General features: G+C 39.7%; 1 non-coding gene across 12 annotated transcripts in view; it reads left to right on the top strand.

Moving 5' to 3' along the window:
* LOC102155839 overlaps positions 1 to 17860 on the top strand; it is an 81073-nt gene that overhangs the window by 20581 nt on the left and 42632 nt on the right. For 10 of the 12 annotated variants that reach the window (XR_005383295.1, XR_005383289.1, XR_005383294.1 and 7 more), the window contains one exon: positions 14828 to 14921. The exons of 1 other annotated variant lie outside the window; for it this stretch is intronic. This is a non-coding gene — a transcript (uncharacterized LOC102155839). Of the gene's footprint in view, positions 1 to 14827; positions 14931 to 17860 lie in introns of all 12 variants that reach the window. One more of the 12 variants, XR_005383293.1, reaches the window with a different exon arrangement.

Genomic DNA, 17860 nt, shown 5'->3' with positions numbered 1-17860 from the left:
AAATATATATAACAAGAAGTGTCATAAAGGATTAATAACATATATGATGTAGTTCCTACTTGCAGATTTCTACAGTCTAGTTCAAATAAAGATATACAGGTGGAAAAGGAACTGGTAATTCCATGAAATAATTTTGTGTCACATAAGTGGATTAGATACTTGACATTTAGGGTGGACTCTTTTAATTTGGGATGACAGGGGAGTTTCCTCTAGGAAATGGGATCTAACCTGGACTTTGAAAGATGGGAAAAGTGAATATAGGTTGATAGTAAGAGGGAAGGAACTTCTTTGTTAGAGTAATGAAGTAAAAAAAAAAAATTGCAGAGACAGGATAATCCAAGTTGTTTTGAGGGGGACTATGAGTAGACCATTTAAATTGGACCAAAGAGGTGAGTATGGGAGGACAGCAGTGGAAGAAAAGCTGGAAATGCAGGTTGGGCTCCGTTGTGCTTTCTTGAGTGCTAGGCTAAAGATTTAATATATTTCTGAATCATCAAAAAGAGCACTATTGAGCCTGATTACACAAAGTAGTATTTTGAGGAGTGAGTCTTGGAATTGCATGGGATGGATCAGGGAGGTGAAACTAAAAATAGGCAGGCTAATGAAGAGGCTTACAGTATTCTGTGGGGATGATGTTGGTGGAATCTGTAATATCTGATGGTTGATCTAGAAAGAAAAACCTGCTTAAGGATGTGGGATGAATGAATGAATGAATGAATGAATGAATGAATGAATGACTGGCTGATCACAGGCTTTGGTGACTTACTGACTTGACAGGTGAAGGGAGAGGGAGAATGAGAAGTGACCTGAGGATTTTAGCCAGGCCTACTGGGAACACTGTGGGACCAAAATCAAAAGTGGAGAGTTCCAAAGGGCAAGTGGTTTTTACTTGGATTGTTGCTCGGGCTCCCTAAGTGTCTTTTTGAGAAATAAACATCTTCAAGTTGGCAAATTAAACTTTAACTCCATTTAAATCTGACCTGTAAAGGCCATCTGTTGAGGACAAGTAAAATTAGGTATGAGAGAGAAGACCACACAGTGTATAACAGGTAGAGAGGTGGTATTTTAAGTGTATGCACAACATCATTGACTGCCTTCTGGCTCTCTTAGAAATTATTCTCTGAAAATGTAACTTTTATGTGGAACTGCATTTCATTTATCTCTCACAAATCAGTACTATCTCTAGGGGATTTATTTTAAAAGATTAAGTAGCTAACCCCTTAAATGAACAGGGCTTCAGCTAATTATTATTTTCTTTACTAAGAGATTTTCATAATAGCATTTGAAATTTGAGAATGGTAATGCTTGCTGAATTCTTCTATATGCTAAACTGTTATTGAGTCAGGTGAGACTGAGTTTGAATACTTGCTCTCCACTTAATAAATGTGTGATCTTTTGTCAAAGCAGGGTCCTTTGTAGAATGAGACATGGTGAAGATTGAGTTAATACGAAGTGCGAAGTGCTTGCTGCAGTATCTGGCATATGGTATACTTTGAATACATGTTAGGTGATGGTTTTGTGTGTGTGTGTGTGTGTGTGTGTGTGTGTGTGTGTGTGTGTGAATTTGTTTTTTAACAGACTCACCAGCATTTACAAACCCCAGAACAAAATAGGGTAATTTTTCTTTAAATATTCCATTCCATATGGCCTGGAACAGTCAGCTTGGCATTGTTAGAACCGGGAAGCTATCTCAGATCTGAGGTCAGTTGGGATTATAATCAAACCCCATCAAGAGGAAATCAGTTGTTTGGTTGGTTGTCTGCAGCCTCTGGCCTCACTTAATAGGTGTTGGCTGTTGAAAATGGTATTGTCTTCCCACTGCATCCTCATGGTGCAGATCCACACAGGGAGAGTAACCATCCTAGCCAGGGCCACCCCAGCTGTAGTCACCGAATGCCAGCAGACAACTGGACCTCAAATATCACTCAACCCTTAGGTTTGTATATACACACTCAGACATGTGTTCACACAGCATTTTTCTGTGGCAAACCCACTGTACCAGGGTGGCTGGTCCAGGCAGGTTTTCCACAGAGGTAATCCATAGCTGAGACAATTCAGACCTAGTCTGGAGTCTGGCTCTCTAGTCTAGAATCTGTTCCTCATGATGAGATTTCTCTGAGCAGTTCCTAAGCTCCTAAACCACTAGCTAACCTCAGCCATGTCAGTTAGAAGTGTTTGAATAATCTGCAACTCACAGGGAACAGGAGTGCAGTTTTCCATCCCTTTCTTTCCAGAAACACTGTAGAAATGTGCTCATTCCCATTCCAGCATCCTTCGAGCTCTCTATTCTAAGGGATTTGGATAGAGCATCTTCAGTTGAGGAAAAATAAAGAGGAAACCTGAATACCTTTGCCCCATAACCATGGATGCCTATTTGTTTTACACCACTTAATTAAAAATGGTTCTTTCCACAGCTAATTGATGTCTCCACTTGTAGAAGCTGAAGGGATTGGCAGTTTTTGAAATGCATATTCTCTCATTAAAAGACTTAAATTTCTGCCTCACCAGTCATCCCTCTCCACTATTATTTTTCTTCTTATTATTATCATTTCAGAATTGAGGAGCTAAAAAAGTCCCTTGAGAAGACAACCTGAGAGGAAAGAGGCAAATCTGATTCTTTTAAAATCCTGCACTCAAGTCAATTACCATGCTAGCTTTGGTCTGAATAAAAAGAAGATCCTCTAGCTTTTTAATGAGGTTTTTCTTATATGATATATCGAAATTTAGGTGCATTTCAGATGACCACAATTGCCTTTTTTTTTCAATTAAAAATTTCTTATTAATTTGTGCCTTTAAAGAAGCCTCAAGAATTCTCATTTCTTATACTTCAACTTGAAAACCAGATAACCACCTCTTCTACCTGTGGCTTTAATAAAAAAAGGAGAAAAAGCCTCGCTATTATAGTGTGATCACTGTTAGTTTGACATCCCCATCAAAGGAAACAGCTCTCCAAGTAAGGCTGTCCTTAAAGCCAGAGACAGACTTGTCAGTAACTCAGAGCCAGAAAAACTGGATTTCTAGAACTGTGATCAGACTGTCAGGGCAATGCTGCCTCCATGGGGATCAAGCTGAGCCCACCTGTCTGAATTTTTCCCAGACATAACTAAGAACTCTAAAGATGAGCCCTGAGTAAAAGACACCAAATGATTGCATCACTGTTCCCCTTGAGGGATTTGGTCCTGAAGACTTTGAAAACTCTCTTAAATTAGCTCTAATTAAATGCTGTGAATCTGCTCTTCCACCATTCAGGAAATGGATCGCCTCATTGTGTTTTTTTTTTTTTTCATGTTACTAACAAAGTGGGAGAATGGAGATTCTTTAAAAGATTAAAAGCATAGAAGGAACCTTAAAAAAAAAGAAGGAGTTAAAAAAACGAAAAAAGAAAAGAAAAAATGTCTAGGCTATACTGGATCTCCCGTGGATAAATGGATGGTGGCCCTAGATAATAATTCAGTATGTCTTAACAATTTGTTGGGATCACTCAGGTGGTATGCTAGCCATATGGATTATGGAGTCATACGTATAGATTATTGAGACGGCTACCAGTGCCTTTCACACCACCGTGGCTTACTGCGTATACAGACAAGAGAAGTTATTTTGTAGACTATTCCTTAGGGTGTGTGTGTGGTGGGGGAGGTGGGCTGGGGGCTCATGAGACACTCTCGCTCTAAGTCGTCCTGACAAAATAGATTTATTTAAATATTTGCCATAAAGTGTTTCTGCACAAAGGAAATGTTTTGTGGAAAGAATTCATGACACCATACAAGCATGTTTCTTTAATTGGAAATTGGATACCCTCTACTAAACATATTATTGGAGAATTTATTTCACACTTTATGAAGGACCCTGAGAGAAACACTTTGTGATTAACTATGATTGTCCATATATGAAAAATGATTAAAGGAACAAGAATAAATATGCAATTAGTAGGGCAGGCTTCCAATCCTTTATTCATTTTATGCCATTTCCAGCAGTACCATTTCTCCCAAAGATAGTAGTATTAGGCTGGACATCATTAGGCTGACCTAGTCAGTTTGGTGTCCTGTTATCTTTTATTGTTATTTTAACCTTTAATGCAAGATGGATATAAATAGAAAGCTAAAGATGCCATATAATCCTTCAAGCAGTTTCATTTGAACAGAGGGAAAAATGAGGCCCAACATTTCTGATGGTTTTAAGTTCTTAGATAACACTTGTGACTTACAGACAAGTGGCTTTTTGTTTGGCTTTAGTTTAGGTGTTTGTTTTGTGTGATGGGTAAATCCTGTATACTCTACCACTATGGTCGCCAGAAAAGCAGCATCGACATCACCTGGAAACTAGTGAGAAGGGCAGATTCTCAGGTCAGTCCCAGCCTTGAGGATCAGAAAATCTGCAATGGGGGTCTAGTGGTCTCTGTTTAACAGCCCTCCAAGGTGATTCTGAAGCCCACTCAAGTCTGAGGACCACTGAACCATGCTGTCAAATTCCCTCCTCTCCTTGCTTTGCATTCCCAAGCACACTGTGCAGAGAGTACTGTCATGACCTAACACAAAGTAGAGTTCAGTGCCTTTAATGAAACCTGCTGGCTTTGTAGCTTCATAAGCACAGAGTCCCAAATAATTGAGCTAAGCCTATATACATAAAGGAAATATGTAAGTTTTCCCCCACTCTTTCCTTTTTTGGGTATTAAAGGTCTCATTTCCAGTTCTGAAGTACCTTAATTTTTGGGCTTGAAGCAAGTAATTTAACTTCTCTTATCCTTGTGGTCTTCACCTGTAAGCACACATTCTTGATAGGGTTATGAGTATGAAATGAGAGCCAGCTAACACTAGCATACACAAGGGCCTTTAGGGGAATTAGAAACCAGTGCTCCTCCTGGGGGGACCAATTTTCAGAAAGCATCATTTGTTAGGGCTAACACTGTATGTTGTCCAAATCTGGCCAGGAGAGCCTCGGCTGGATTTCTGCCCTGCCTTTTGCCTTGGCATCTGGACACCTTTGTCCAGGGTGCAGGTGTATGCAGAGTTCTTGAATGAGACAGTGTAAAGCAGCTGGCATATCACAGTTGTTTTTCATACAGTATTTCCATACAAGACACATATTACACATAAACATACTTTTCTCAGACATATCTGTCACATGGAGAGGAGCATACCTGGTCATCATTTGGTTATCAGTAAAGATGCTTAAACTGCCTAGTTAAAGTTTAAAAAGAATTATCCTAGTTCTGAATGCTGTGATGCATGGACCAAATTAAGAGGTTAATTAAAAGCATTTCATTTTATCCTTAATGCAGAGTACATATATCTTCTCTGGACTATTAAAAAACGAGATCTGGGAAGAAAACTGGTTTCACTATTGCAACTCAAATACCATCCATGACTTCTTTATGGATTGATGGAATAATTTAAATAGGTGACTGACACTCTCGAATAATAAGTAACACTTGGATATTATGTGCAGTGTGGAGAAGTTATTTCCTGACATGGTATCATCTAGGTGTTGAAGATTGGTCTCAAATCCTTTTTAAGGGCAAAGGTCAACCAACAAGGAGGAAAGCCTGGAGGAGGCACCAGAAGAGGAAGAGTGTAGTGCTTGGCGCCTTCACAAATTCACTTAGGGTTGACCCTTCCTAGACTTTTCCATGTAAGATCTTGAGTGTCATCACTCTAGGAAAGACCTACAACCCACTGTCATATTTGGTAGTCTTAGATTCTGGTATTCACTTTTAGCACAGCTCGTTATTACTTATTATCAGGTCCCTGGTGTGAGGAACTAGGAATCCTGCCTCATACTCATCATTACATATTAAATTGGCACAGTGAGAATGATGGAACAAAGCATGGGCTTAAAAGCAACACATTCTTTAAAGGCTACACTAAATCCTTGGACATCTATACAATACTAGGTTATAGTACAGCTACTGTAATTAAGTGTTATATGAGGAAATGTAACAAGATATGTGGCCAAAGTAAAATGCTAACCTAAATAGGATCGTTAAAATGTAACACAGGAAATAAAATTGGAAATCACTATTAGAACACTGCTCATGTTACAAGATGTCAGAATCATGCATAATGCAAGAGTGGAACTGCTTACAAAGACTTTACACAAGAGAATTTAAACTTGCTTCTGTGGACACAAGGAACTGCTCTTTGAAGCATGGGCTCTGATGAGATTCTGCTTGGCTCTAACGACATTCCAAGGGAATGTTCGTTTCCATCGGATGCATATTTACTTATAGGGTGCTGAATGAAGGAGCATTCGTACTGCGTGGCAGATTGCACCTCCACCATAGTTTTCATTAATCACCTCTCCTTTGGCATCTTCACCATTGCTTTATTATTGATCTGTTTTTTGAACCCTCTATGTGAATAAACCTACGATCACAAAATTACCCATTGATCAATGTCAGCAAACACATTCCTGCAAACACAACCTTTAACTCTTTTCTCCCTGAACCCTCATTCCATTTCATCTCTTGGGCAAAGGCCTGAAAAAACAGATGATCCTTGTATTATTCCCTGAAGGTCAACAAATCCAGATTTTGCTAGGTTTACAAGCCTGAACATAAAGCCTGTCTCAAAGAGAATACTTTTCCTCTGCTGCTCAGATTCTAAGTCCAAAGGCCTTTCTTGCACACTCTAACATCCCCCTCCATTCGTGTTGAAGACTGTGGATCACATACTGGCCTTTGTTGCCACACACTGAGAAATCACCTTCTTTGAATACTTGTGCCAAATACAAACATATTTATCCACATACTAACCTCTCTAATTTGGACATAATTAGAGAAAGGGCTATTTAATTAGTGAAAAGTCTTAAATTATAGATGGCTGATTACTTTTGAGTACATAAAGTAATAGCAGGAAATGACTAACAAAGTGTTGCCAAGTACAGGACCTGCCAGGCCTGTTTTAATGAATAGCTAAAGATCACTGAAATTAGCACATTAATTGTATGCATGTAAATTGCTTCTGCTAAGTGCATTAAAATGTTGTTCTCTTTGTAATCATGTTGAAATTATTTATTTGGTTAGTACACCCTTTTCACAATTATTCATGAGAGACAAAAAAGCGAATTTCAACAGAGTCCCTGCCTAAATCAGAATACCACCAATTACATGCTTCCACATTTTACCATGCGTACGAACGACTCATGACCTATTTTTTAAAAAAACCCAAATGCACATCTAATAAAACCCATCTTCAGGTTTACTCATTTCCTTGCTTTGTGTCTTTCTTTCAGAATCCCTTGGAGGATAAGGTGAGGAGATCTCAGGCTCCAGACTAAACTCCCTGAGTGTGAATCCTTTTCTGCCACGTCATAGCTGTGTGACTTTGGGCACGCTGCTAAATAGTCTGAGCCTTAGTTTCTCATCTGCCCTCCAGGGTTGTTGTGAAAATTAAATGGATAAAATGATGTCCTGAAAAGTTTTCTCAAACTTGCATGATGACAAAAATCACCCAGGGCACTCATAAAACCAGCAGTTCCCAGGCCCCTCCTCTGAGGTCTCTGCAGCTTCTGACTCGAGGGGAGCCACCAGCCACCCCCAGAGATCCTTATCAGCTGGGAAACATCGTTGGGAAGCACCTGGTTCATAGTATTTTCTCCTCGCTCACATGCTGTGCACTAGCTATTGCATTAGTGAGCCAAGAAAAACAAAGGAAAAGTAGACTGAAGATAGAGGAACCAAAAAGTCATCAGAGCATCCCTGACAGCTTTTTCTTCAGTACTTCCCAGCACAGCAGACGAGAGAGTTCACCATCTTAGGGGGAGAGCAGTTTTCTCCACAGTTGAACAGTTCCATTGGTTCAAAAGACAAATCTCTTATTGTGTAGAAATCTGTTTCTTTTGAAGTTTTGTCCATTGTTCTTGTCTGATATTTGGAGCAACATGGAAAAGTCTGCTCACCTGCACATTTGACAGCTTTTTTAAACATTGAAAAAGCGCTCTTATCTCCTTTTGATTTTCCTTTTCCAAGCTAAATATACCAAGTCCCTTCACCCATTATTGGTCATAGAACATGGTTTCTATAGTTTTCGCAATCTTGGTCACCTTCCTCTGGAGCCAACTTGAGACTGCCAGTTTTCCTCTTAAAATGTGTTTTGTGATAGCATTGGATAGAATGCTATAAATTCCTGAACAGAACAGAAGATAGCTATACAAACCGTATTTCTATAAAAGATGCTCAAAATAGATTATCTAAAAAGAATGGTTCACTTAGGTGAAAAGAAAATTTCTACCTCGACTTCTTTGACTTCCTATGTGACCTTGGACCAGTCATTTAACATTTCCAGGTTCCGAATGCCCCGTTCTCTGAAACCAGCACAGCAATATTCCTCTATCTACTTGCTCACCTCATAGTTTTTCCAGAGGGTAAAATACAAACAAAAGTGGTTTGAAGGATTATGGGCTACTTTTATAACTAAATCAACATAGCTATGAAGCTATGTTCAAAATAAGTTATTTAAAAATAAAATTAAAATGATTTGTCACCTATAAACTCCATATAAAATAAAATGTATTAGATTTTTAAAGTTTTTTTCTCTTTCATCAGAAGTATATCACACATTGGTTCACATTCAGTTTGTGTCAATTTAGTAAAAATCCTTGAATTTTTTTTTTTAACATAGATTGTGGCCAAGCTAGGTTATCTCTAGTTTGCAAACTGGAATTCTGAACTTAACCTTAAAAAAACAAAACAAAACAAAAACAAAAAAAGAAAGAAAGAAAAGAAAAGAAAAAAAAGAAAAGCCTTTCTTGCTTTCGGGATGAGGGTCAATAGCCAGGAGCCTAGATGTAGTATGACATCTTAAAGACCTACCTGAAGGTCTGAAGAGAGAATCGGACACCATCTTCACTTCTCTTGACTTCGATTGCATTCTCTTCAGAGAGGAAGGCAGGATTTACAGAGTGTCCTATTCCTCAGTTCATTGAAGAGATTTTATTATCAGTACTTTCTTCTCCTTTTTTCTTTTTTCTTCAGTGTGATCTCAAGGTCAAGTTTAGAGTGAATGAGAAGTAGGTCTCTCACAGAAATTGGGGCTTAGATGAATGGGAGAAATAAGCACATTATAAGTATGAAGACTTAGGCTTGCTGATGTTTTCAAATAATAATTATAGTAGGACATGTGTTTTTTGTTTTTTGTTTTTTTTTTTGTCTAACAGTGAGAATAAAAGGTAGGATACAAACTTTATAAGTAAGCATGATCGGAGGTATGCAAAATGTGTGTGGTTACACCTATGTGCATTGAAAAATAAAGAACACTGAAGGAAGTAAACCAGAATATCCAAAGCAATTATTGCTGGTCAAATTAGGATACAGGTGTTTTTTTCTCTTCATACTTGCCTGTATTTTTCAAATTTCCTATTAGAAGCTTGCATTGTTTTTATAATCAGAAACCAGTTAGCAAGAAAGTGAAAGAAAGAACTTTGCTGCTGGGTGAAAAGTTGATGTTTGTACTAGAAACAAAATTTCATGGATACATTTTTTTTTTTCCTGGTGCCAACTCCGGAAGGTGGGAAAGGACGTTCTTTTATTCTTCTCCTCATTTAATGTGACATGGAGGATCCTCTTTAATGACAGATTTCAGTGCGGGAAAGGCACCTGGGGCAACAATCAAGGGAGATTGCATTACACTGTGACCAAATCTTTAGAAACGCTTTCCTGTCTGGGCCATCAAACAGACTGCAACAGGTGGTAGTCCTTTTTCTTTTTTAAAGTAATTTTCAAGCCAACGTCTTACACACTGATTATCAAAACAAAACAGAACAAAACAAAACCAGGGGTTCCTGGGTGGCTCAGTGGTTGAGCAGCTGCCTTTGGTGCAGGTTGTGATCCCCAGGGTCCTGGAATCGAGTTCTGTCTCTGCCTCTCTCTCTATGTCTCTCATGAATAAATAAATAAAATCTTAACAAACAAACAAACAAGACCCTGTAGCCTATTTCCGACTAGTATTAGGATTCTCACTTCACATTAATTTTCTGGTCTTTTTATCTAAATTTAGGAAGTCAGGTCAGCAGCACCTAACCATTAGAATGAAAGCTTCATCAAAGTAGGAATGATGTTTGTTGATTTTTAATTTATCTCTGTGTCCTCAGCATCTGGCCTAAGGCCTGACATGTCATAAGTGCCAGCGCAGCAAGGTAGAAGCAAGCTCTTGCACCAGGTGACTAGGATACAGAACAGAGCTCTCTTCTCTGCTTCCTTGGATGGCAGTCCTTGGATCAAGGACAGGGAAATCCTGAGAGATATGGGTAGGAGGGAACTGAGGAGACTACCATAACGTGAGCAAACTGGGGAGGAGCAGATAGAGGTGGGCTAGGGAATCTGCCTGGAATCTCCTCCACGTGGAACCGTGGAAGCTCTGTGCTTTGGACAATGAATTGCAAAGACCATTGTTTAAGCTCTTTGACTTGTTGCTGTTTCTCAGAAAGGGATAGGGTGAATTACGGATGGCTATGGATTCGCTCAGAAATGTTTGAGAAAGGATTAGGCTAGGGCCAAGGCTGACAAAGTGACAGATACCAGTCAGTAGGCCCCACATCCACAAGAAACAGGGACAGAGAGACTTTGGCATACTGTGACCTACCAGAACAGCTTGGGGAGCAAAGCAAGATGGGGCATGTCTTGGGGACAAGAAGCTCGGGTGACTTCAGACAGATTCCCCTGTTACTGAGCTTAAACTCTGTAACCATCTGACAGAGGTTAGGAATGTCCTGTGGGAAAGAGGTGTGGGGAAGGGCAGATGGGAGTGAAGTAGCTAAAGCTGTTGGGCCATTTGGCCGAGGGAGGCTGAGAGAAGAGGGGTGGTGAGGGGTGGGTGCTAAGCAGCCTTGGCTGGCTCACCTGAAACAGTGAGGCAAGCATCCTTTGAAGGGAAGCGAGGAAGGCAGCTTGGTAACCACCACATACCTGCAATTTGCTGACATGCATAGAACTCCTGTTCCAAAATTCCTCTCCCTGTAGTAAAGCTGCCGAGATTCTTAGGTCTTAAATTACTGGCTGGAATGTGTGAGGATCCAAATGACTCACTAGGAAAGAACTGAGTTCCTAAAGCTGGAGTTTTAAGAGAAAAACCACTTTCATCCCCTGGGAATGACAGAGGAGCATGAGTTCCTAATTGAGGGGCAGGGTGATACACACTACCTTTGATAGGCTTTAGGGTGTCAGCACCTCAATCTAAAGTAGTGACTCAAATGGTGGGATTTCGAGTACTGTGAGAAATTTGAGAAAGGTATGAATAGAGGCTTCTGAACTTCTCATGCCTGGGCGATCTGGACAGCTCCAAATTAAGGCTAGATGTGGTTTCCAAGGGATTCTTTACCCTCCCTGGAGCTATTCAGACACAGCACCGCTAAATTAAATTCACTCAAGGTCCCGTTCTGGGCATCAGGAGTCCTTTTGAGCTCAAGTCACCAAATAGCCGATTCAATAGTCAAGTCAATTCTGTGCTAGTCAGGCTGATCTTTCTTTGAAATCCAAGTCCTCTGGCCTTGACTGTTGCCCTCCCTAGGGCCTGTTGTGAATCTGTTGACCTCCTTTTAGTTGGTCTTACCTGCTATCTCTAGGTTACCTGTTCAAAACACTGCTTCCATCATGGTTTTGTACTATGCGGTGAACTTTGATAGCTTCCCATGGAGCACTGGGCCTGAAGATGTGGCTCTTGAACCACCAATATTAGCATTACTTGGAAAGTTGTGAGAAATGTAAATTCGGGACCCTACTCTGGACCCGCTGAATTGGAAACTCTGGTGGTCAGGCCCACTGATCTGTTTTAACAACCCGGATGCATGATGGAGTTCGAGAACCACTGCCACAGAGCTCTGCAACCCGGTGTTCAAAGCACTCTCTCCTTTTAAAACAGTTGCCCCTTGTATTTGGTACTTCCTGATCCTGCCTTGTATTAGGATATTTTTCTTTGTGGTCTCACCTTCAGAAATGTCAACTCCTTGAGGTCCTAGTCCGTGTTTTCTAGATTTACTAACTTGTAAAATTACAAAGCTGGAAGAATCTGGAAAACCCTCTCCAATCTCTTCATTTTGCAAACCTTTGAACAGTGCCGTGTGCATGGTGGACATCAATTAACAATCACTGAATGAAATAACATGCCCACAGGGGCCATGGAGGTGAATTGGGACTGCTGAGACCTCAGTGTCATCGCCTTAATTTAGACTGTGCCTTCTGGCACTCTCGAAGGGTTTGTGAATGCCTGGGGGAAAGCCTTGGATGGCTTTGCCAATTTTTCCCTCATGGTCCCCTTGTATGGGCTTTGGAATTTGCTCGCTGAATACAAGGCAGCACAGTGTTTTGAGATACAAATGGCAGAGCAGTTGAATTAAGAAAATAAAAACAAAACCAAAATTGATGCTGTTTTTCTTATTGCTGCTTTGAGACTCAGTATGAAATATGAATCTGTCATACATAAGAAATAATATCTTGCCTGAATATCTAAGGCATAAATAAAAATTAATTGCAGCACACAGCTGTTAATTATCAGGCTTTGGAGCACTCCAGGAGCAGTTGCTCATGAATACCTATTCAGCTAAAGATCCCCCGCTTATCAGGACATGCTGACATTGACTATGAACTTTGTTGATGGGTTGCATCTGCATAGTCTAGAGGTCCAGGATGCCAGTGGTCATTACCCTTGTAAGGGGTAGGCTGCCGTCTCATGAATGTTCACACCCTCAAGGGAGATCCTTGACTTCTAAGGATGGCTTTGGGGTGATTCTTTTAAATGCATTAGGCCATGGGTATAAGAGACATTTGTGGATGTGTCTCCATACCAAATTATTATGATTGACTATATTCCCCATACTGTACGTTGCATCCCCATGACTTATTGATTTTAAAACTAGAGGTCTGTACTTCTTGATCCCGTTAACCTATTTTGCCACCGCCAACCCTAGCCCCATCCCTCTGGCAACCACCAGTCTGTTCTCTGTATCAGTGAGTTTGTGTTTGACTTTCTTTGTTTTGTTTGTTTTACTTTTTTAGAGTCCATATTAAATGAAATAATGCTGTATTTGTCTTTCTCTGATTTATTTAGCATAATACTGTCAAGGTCCATGTGGTCACATACAGCTGTTGCAAATGCTGAGATTTCATTCTTCTTTACGGCTAAGTGATGTTCTTTTATATATATGTGTGTGTGTGTGTGTATACACCATATTTTCTTTATCCATTTATCCACTGATGGACACTTAGGCTGTTTCCATATCTTGGCTATCATAAATAATGCTGCAATAAACATAGGGGTGTACATACCTTTTTAAATTCAAGTTTTCATATTCTTCAGGTAGATATCCAGTAGTGAAATTGCTATTTCTATTTTTAAGTTTTTGAGGAAGCTTCATACTGTTTTCCATAGTGGCTGCACTAATTTATATTCCTACCAACAGTACACAAGGGTTCCCCATTCTCCACATCCTTGCCAACACTTGTTATTTCTTGTCTTTTTGATACTAGCCGTTCTGACAGGTGTGAGGTGCTATTTCATTGTGGTTGTGATTTGCATTTCCCTGATGATTAGTGGCCTTTTTTTTTTTTTTTTTTTTTTGTTAACACTATAGGTCAAGTTCATTAAAACAAACTCACATGGACTTTCCTAATTATTTTTGTGGTGGTTGTGCTGGGGTTTGGTTTAAATAAGAGAGCTGCTACTTGCTTGCAAAGTTTCAAGGTAATTATAGTGACTGTAATTTTGGAGCTGCTGGCTCAGGTTTCTTGATCTTGTTATCATCAAGTCCTTCCTGTTCTCTAGTTTCTGCTGCCCACCCCTCTGCCCAGTGCCGTCATCATGACCGTGTCTTGTTCACTCTTCTAGGCTCTTCTAGGCATTCTGTGACTAGACCTGAGATCTGAGGTAGGAGGCATTAAAGGAACTGTAACTCAACATCTCTTGTTTCTCAGCATCACATTAGTTAGGCTTTTGGCCCACCTTTGCCTTATGCCATATTTCTAGAATCATCTATATTTCTTGTTCTTTGGGTTCAGTCTCTCACCGCAGTTCTTATACTGAGTTGTGTCTCAGGAATTTGCCAGGTTTCCCCAGGTCCTCAAAGAACCTCACCTTGCCATTCCTCCCCTCTCTCAGCCATCAGGGTGCACCAGAGGCTGACCGAGGCTCTGCTGTCACCGGTTAGGCTGTCTGATGCTGCCTGCCTGCATCTTGGGGCACTGTTTGCTTCTGAATTCCTTGGCACCATGCCGTGCTTTCCTATCCAGTGAACTTCCGCTGTTTCATGTTTGCCTCCTGATGCCAGCTTCCTAGCTGCATTATCAGCTCTTATGTATTACCATGTTTTTTAGCTACTTTGTTCTGCCTGCCAGAGTGGACACTCTCCCAGCACCTGCAGCTGGGCCATCCTCCCTGGTAGCAGGTCTAGTTTCAGGTCCCAGCATCTTCCATTATGACCTGCCCACACCTGGTTTAACAAATTTAGTGAATGTAAAGTATGTTCTTCAAAACATTTATGTTTCAAATACTGTAGTTTAATCCTTACTGCAACTAGGTTACATTACATTTATTTATTTATTTATTTATTTATTTATTTATTTATTATTTATTTATTTATTTTTGTTACATTACATTTAAAGAATTATCCCCACACTTTTTTAGTACTGTGTGTGGATTGTGGAAATGGTTGCCTCTCCCCGTTTGCAGGTCTTTTAAATAAAATGCAGATGAACTTTGCTTTTAATGGAAATCCTGAGAAAAATTCTTTTGGGGAGAACTTTATATTTGAGGGTGCTATAACCTGCTAAAATTGTTCCTATTTCTGTCCTGATGTCCAAGGCAGGAACTCTGGGCCTAATTATTGTGTTTATTATCCTCAGTGTTCATCTAGGTATGAGGAGCTGAAGAATGGGCAAAAGCAAAGAAAATCTATGTGTGCATTAGCGCTCATGTGTTGTATTGGATGAGCGAATGGTGAGTAAGGTATGCACAGGGGAAAGTAACTATTTTCACTTGATAAATGTTAAGGATCTCTGTTATTATGATAGTTATTGATGATGTGAACACTTGTTATGATATATCAGGCAGTACAATAAGTACTGGGATTACCTTGATGAAGCACTTGTAAATAGATATTTATTTTTTTAGAGAGGGAGAGAGGAGGAGAAAGAGAGGGAGAGACATAGATAGATGGGGGCAGGGAGAGACAGGGAGAGAGAATCTTAAGCATGAGTGTGGAGCCTGATTTGGGGCTTGATCTGACAACCCTGAGATAATGACCTGATTTGAAATCAAGAGTCAGATGCTCAACCGACTGAGCCGCCCACACGCTTCAAGTAGATACTAATTTTATTTCCACTTCACATGAAAGCAAACAATGGTTTAGAGAGGTTAATTTACCTGAGTCCACACAGGAAATAATTGCTAGATTAGGGAGTTGAACCCCAGAAGTGTAACTCTAAATTAGTATCAGCCTGATTATACTGTTTCCGTGTTCATCACCATGATGTTTCCAGATTAATTCTTATATGACGAAAGTATAGAGAATATAGGAAGAAAATAATTAACACATTTTCAAAGGATTTTTACATTAATCTTCAGGAAAAGAAAAGAAAAGTGGCATTGTCTCCATTTAAGAGGGCAAAAGAAAGACTTAAAACCAGTGACTCTGTATTATCACAATAGCTGTGGTTTCTTCATTTGGCTCTTGTTTACTATTCCATTGTGGGAATCTACCACATTATCCTGTTGGTGGACATTTGGATTTTTTCCAGGCTTTTTGTATTGTATATAGTGTCTCTATATCTATAAACATATACATATTTCTAATGCATATTTCTCATGACTTTTTCTCAGGTATATATCTAAGAGTATATGTCTTAAAAATGACATTTAAGACAATAAATATAAAAGAAGTCCATTCATGGAGCAATAATGAGAGTATATCATGAACCAGTAGTTTTGATTAAACTAATTCTGTGAACCTGGGGAAAAAAAAAAATTGGTAAACCTGAAGTCTCACCTTTCCCCCCCAAAACAATCACCTGACTTGATGACTTGTCTAGGGCAACAGAGTGGTGGAGCTGGGACTAACTCTAAGTTCTATAGCTACAGACAAGTCTTAGTCCTATCCTCCTTCTACACATGAACACTGTTCTCTCCATTCCACTTGGGTGGCCTGAGAACTACAAACTTCACAGGTTCAGAGGAGAGATTATACACCACCGAATTGCAAGTCTGTTTTTGCAGAAGAGATTTGGTTTTGAGAAATTACTCAAGAGTGTTTATATTGCATCACCCATGGGCCTGTGTGCTGTTAAGCTTGAAATGAAAAGAATGGCTTCGTGGTTTAGTTTTATGAGGGAACCAAAGCCATAGAGTTATGATCCAGTGCATATAACATTGAAGGATAACAATTTAAAGTCCAATAACTCTTGCCATTTATCTTCACCAGAGGATCTCAAAGAGTTTTATGAGAAATTATAGACTAAGAATTTGGAAGAGTTATGCACAATTTATGGTTAAAAAAGGAAGTGCTAAAGTTTTCTGGAATGTTCCAAGTCTGTCATTAGGGAAGGCATGAAGAGAGCCCAGGATCATTGATTCTTTGGCTAGGAACCCTGGCAAGAGTTAGATGTGACCAAACGATTCAGTGATTCTGAATGGCTTCAGCTTGCTTTGAGTGGAATATTACCTTTTCGAGGGGCCTTGCTGATTGAAGGAGGACATAGAGGAGCCAGCATGAATTGATTCCCCAGAACCAATGGTGATACTGTGGCAGTCATATTAATATAGCTTTTATAATATGCTCTCTGATTAGTGTTTCCCTTACTTTAATTGGAATTTTAAGCACCATAATGATGTGAGCCAGCTGAAGTTTTTCAGCAGTACAGATATAAAAGGTTATCCTAAATTACATTTAGGAGAAACTCTGCTTGAACTATTTAGGTTAATAAATAAAGACACCAAATTAATATAGGCTATTTTAAGACCAAATATGTAATACTATAAAACTTTGGTGATCTGTATGCTTTCTATTGGCCAGCCTCAGGATTTTTAATTGAATTACTACAGAAAATTCAGCACAAAATATTATCAGATTTAACCACCCACTGAGTGTGTTGTTATTGTTTTATTAGGCTAAATCAAAGGTTACCACTGCTCTTTTCTGCACTCCCTTTCAGCCTCCTTTTTCAGAGGGGTAAAGTTTTAAAAAGAATTGATGAAATTTTAGAAAAGAGCAAGAACTTAATAAAGGGATAATTTTCACATATTTTCTTTAGAAAAATGAAACTATTTCATGGCTACTTTATATGTGCATTCCTAGCCTTTATTTATTTATTTATTTATTTATTTATTTATTCATTCATTCATTCATTCATTCATGAGAAGTACAGAGAAAGAGGCAGAGACATAGGCAGAGGGAGAAGCAGGCTCTCCTCAGGGAGCTTGATGTGTAGGATTGTATCCCTGAACTGTGGGATCACGCCCTGAGCAGAAAGCAGAGCTTAACCGCTGAGCCATCCGGGCGTCCCCATTCCTAGCCTTTTAATAGAGAGTGTCTGTGACATTCGCATTCTGAAGCTTGTAACTGGTCTGAGATTGAGACTGAAGGAGAGTTGTTGGGGGGACAGAAGTGCTCCTGGAGAAAGACCCATGGGCAAGCCCAGAGGCAATCCACAGCTATCCACATTTCAATCATACTGCCTTCTGACCATATCATCCCAACAGCTCAAGATGTGGGTGGGATAGCAGCATGGCTGGAGGAGTCAACCCAGCGGATAATCACTTCACCCAGCGGATAATCACTTCAGAGCCCATGCACTTCATCTGGTCATACATGGTTAGGAATGCCCTCCGAATCTATAAAAAACTTATTAAACTCAACAGCAAAGAAACAAACAATCCAATCA

Source organism: Canis lupus, chromosome 33, assembly GCF_011100685.1.
Source record: "Canis lupus familiaris isolate Mischka breed German Shepherd chromosome 33, alternate assembly UU_Cfam_GSD_1.0, whole genome shotgun sequence".
Lineage (NCBI taxonomy): Eukaryota > Metazoa > Chordata > Mammalia > Carnivora > Canidae > Canis > Canis lupus.
This window is presented reverse-complemented; position numbering and strand designations above follow the sequence as displayed.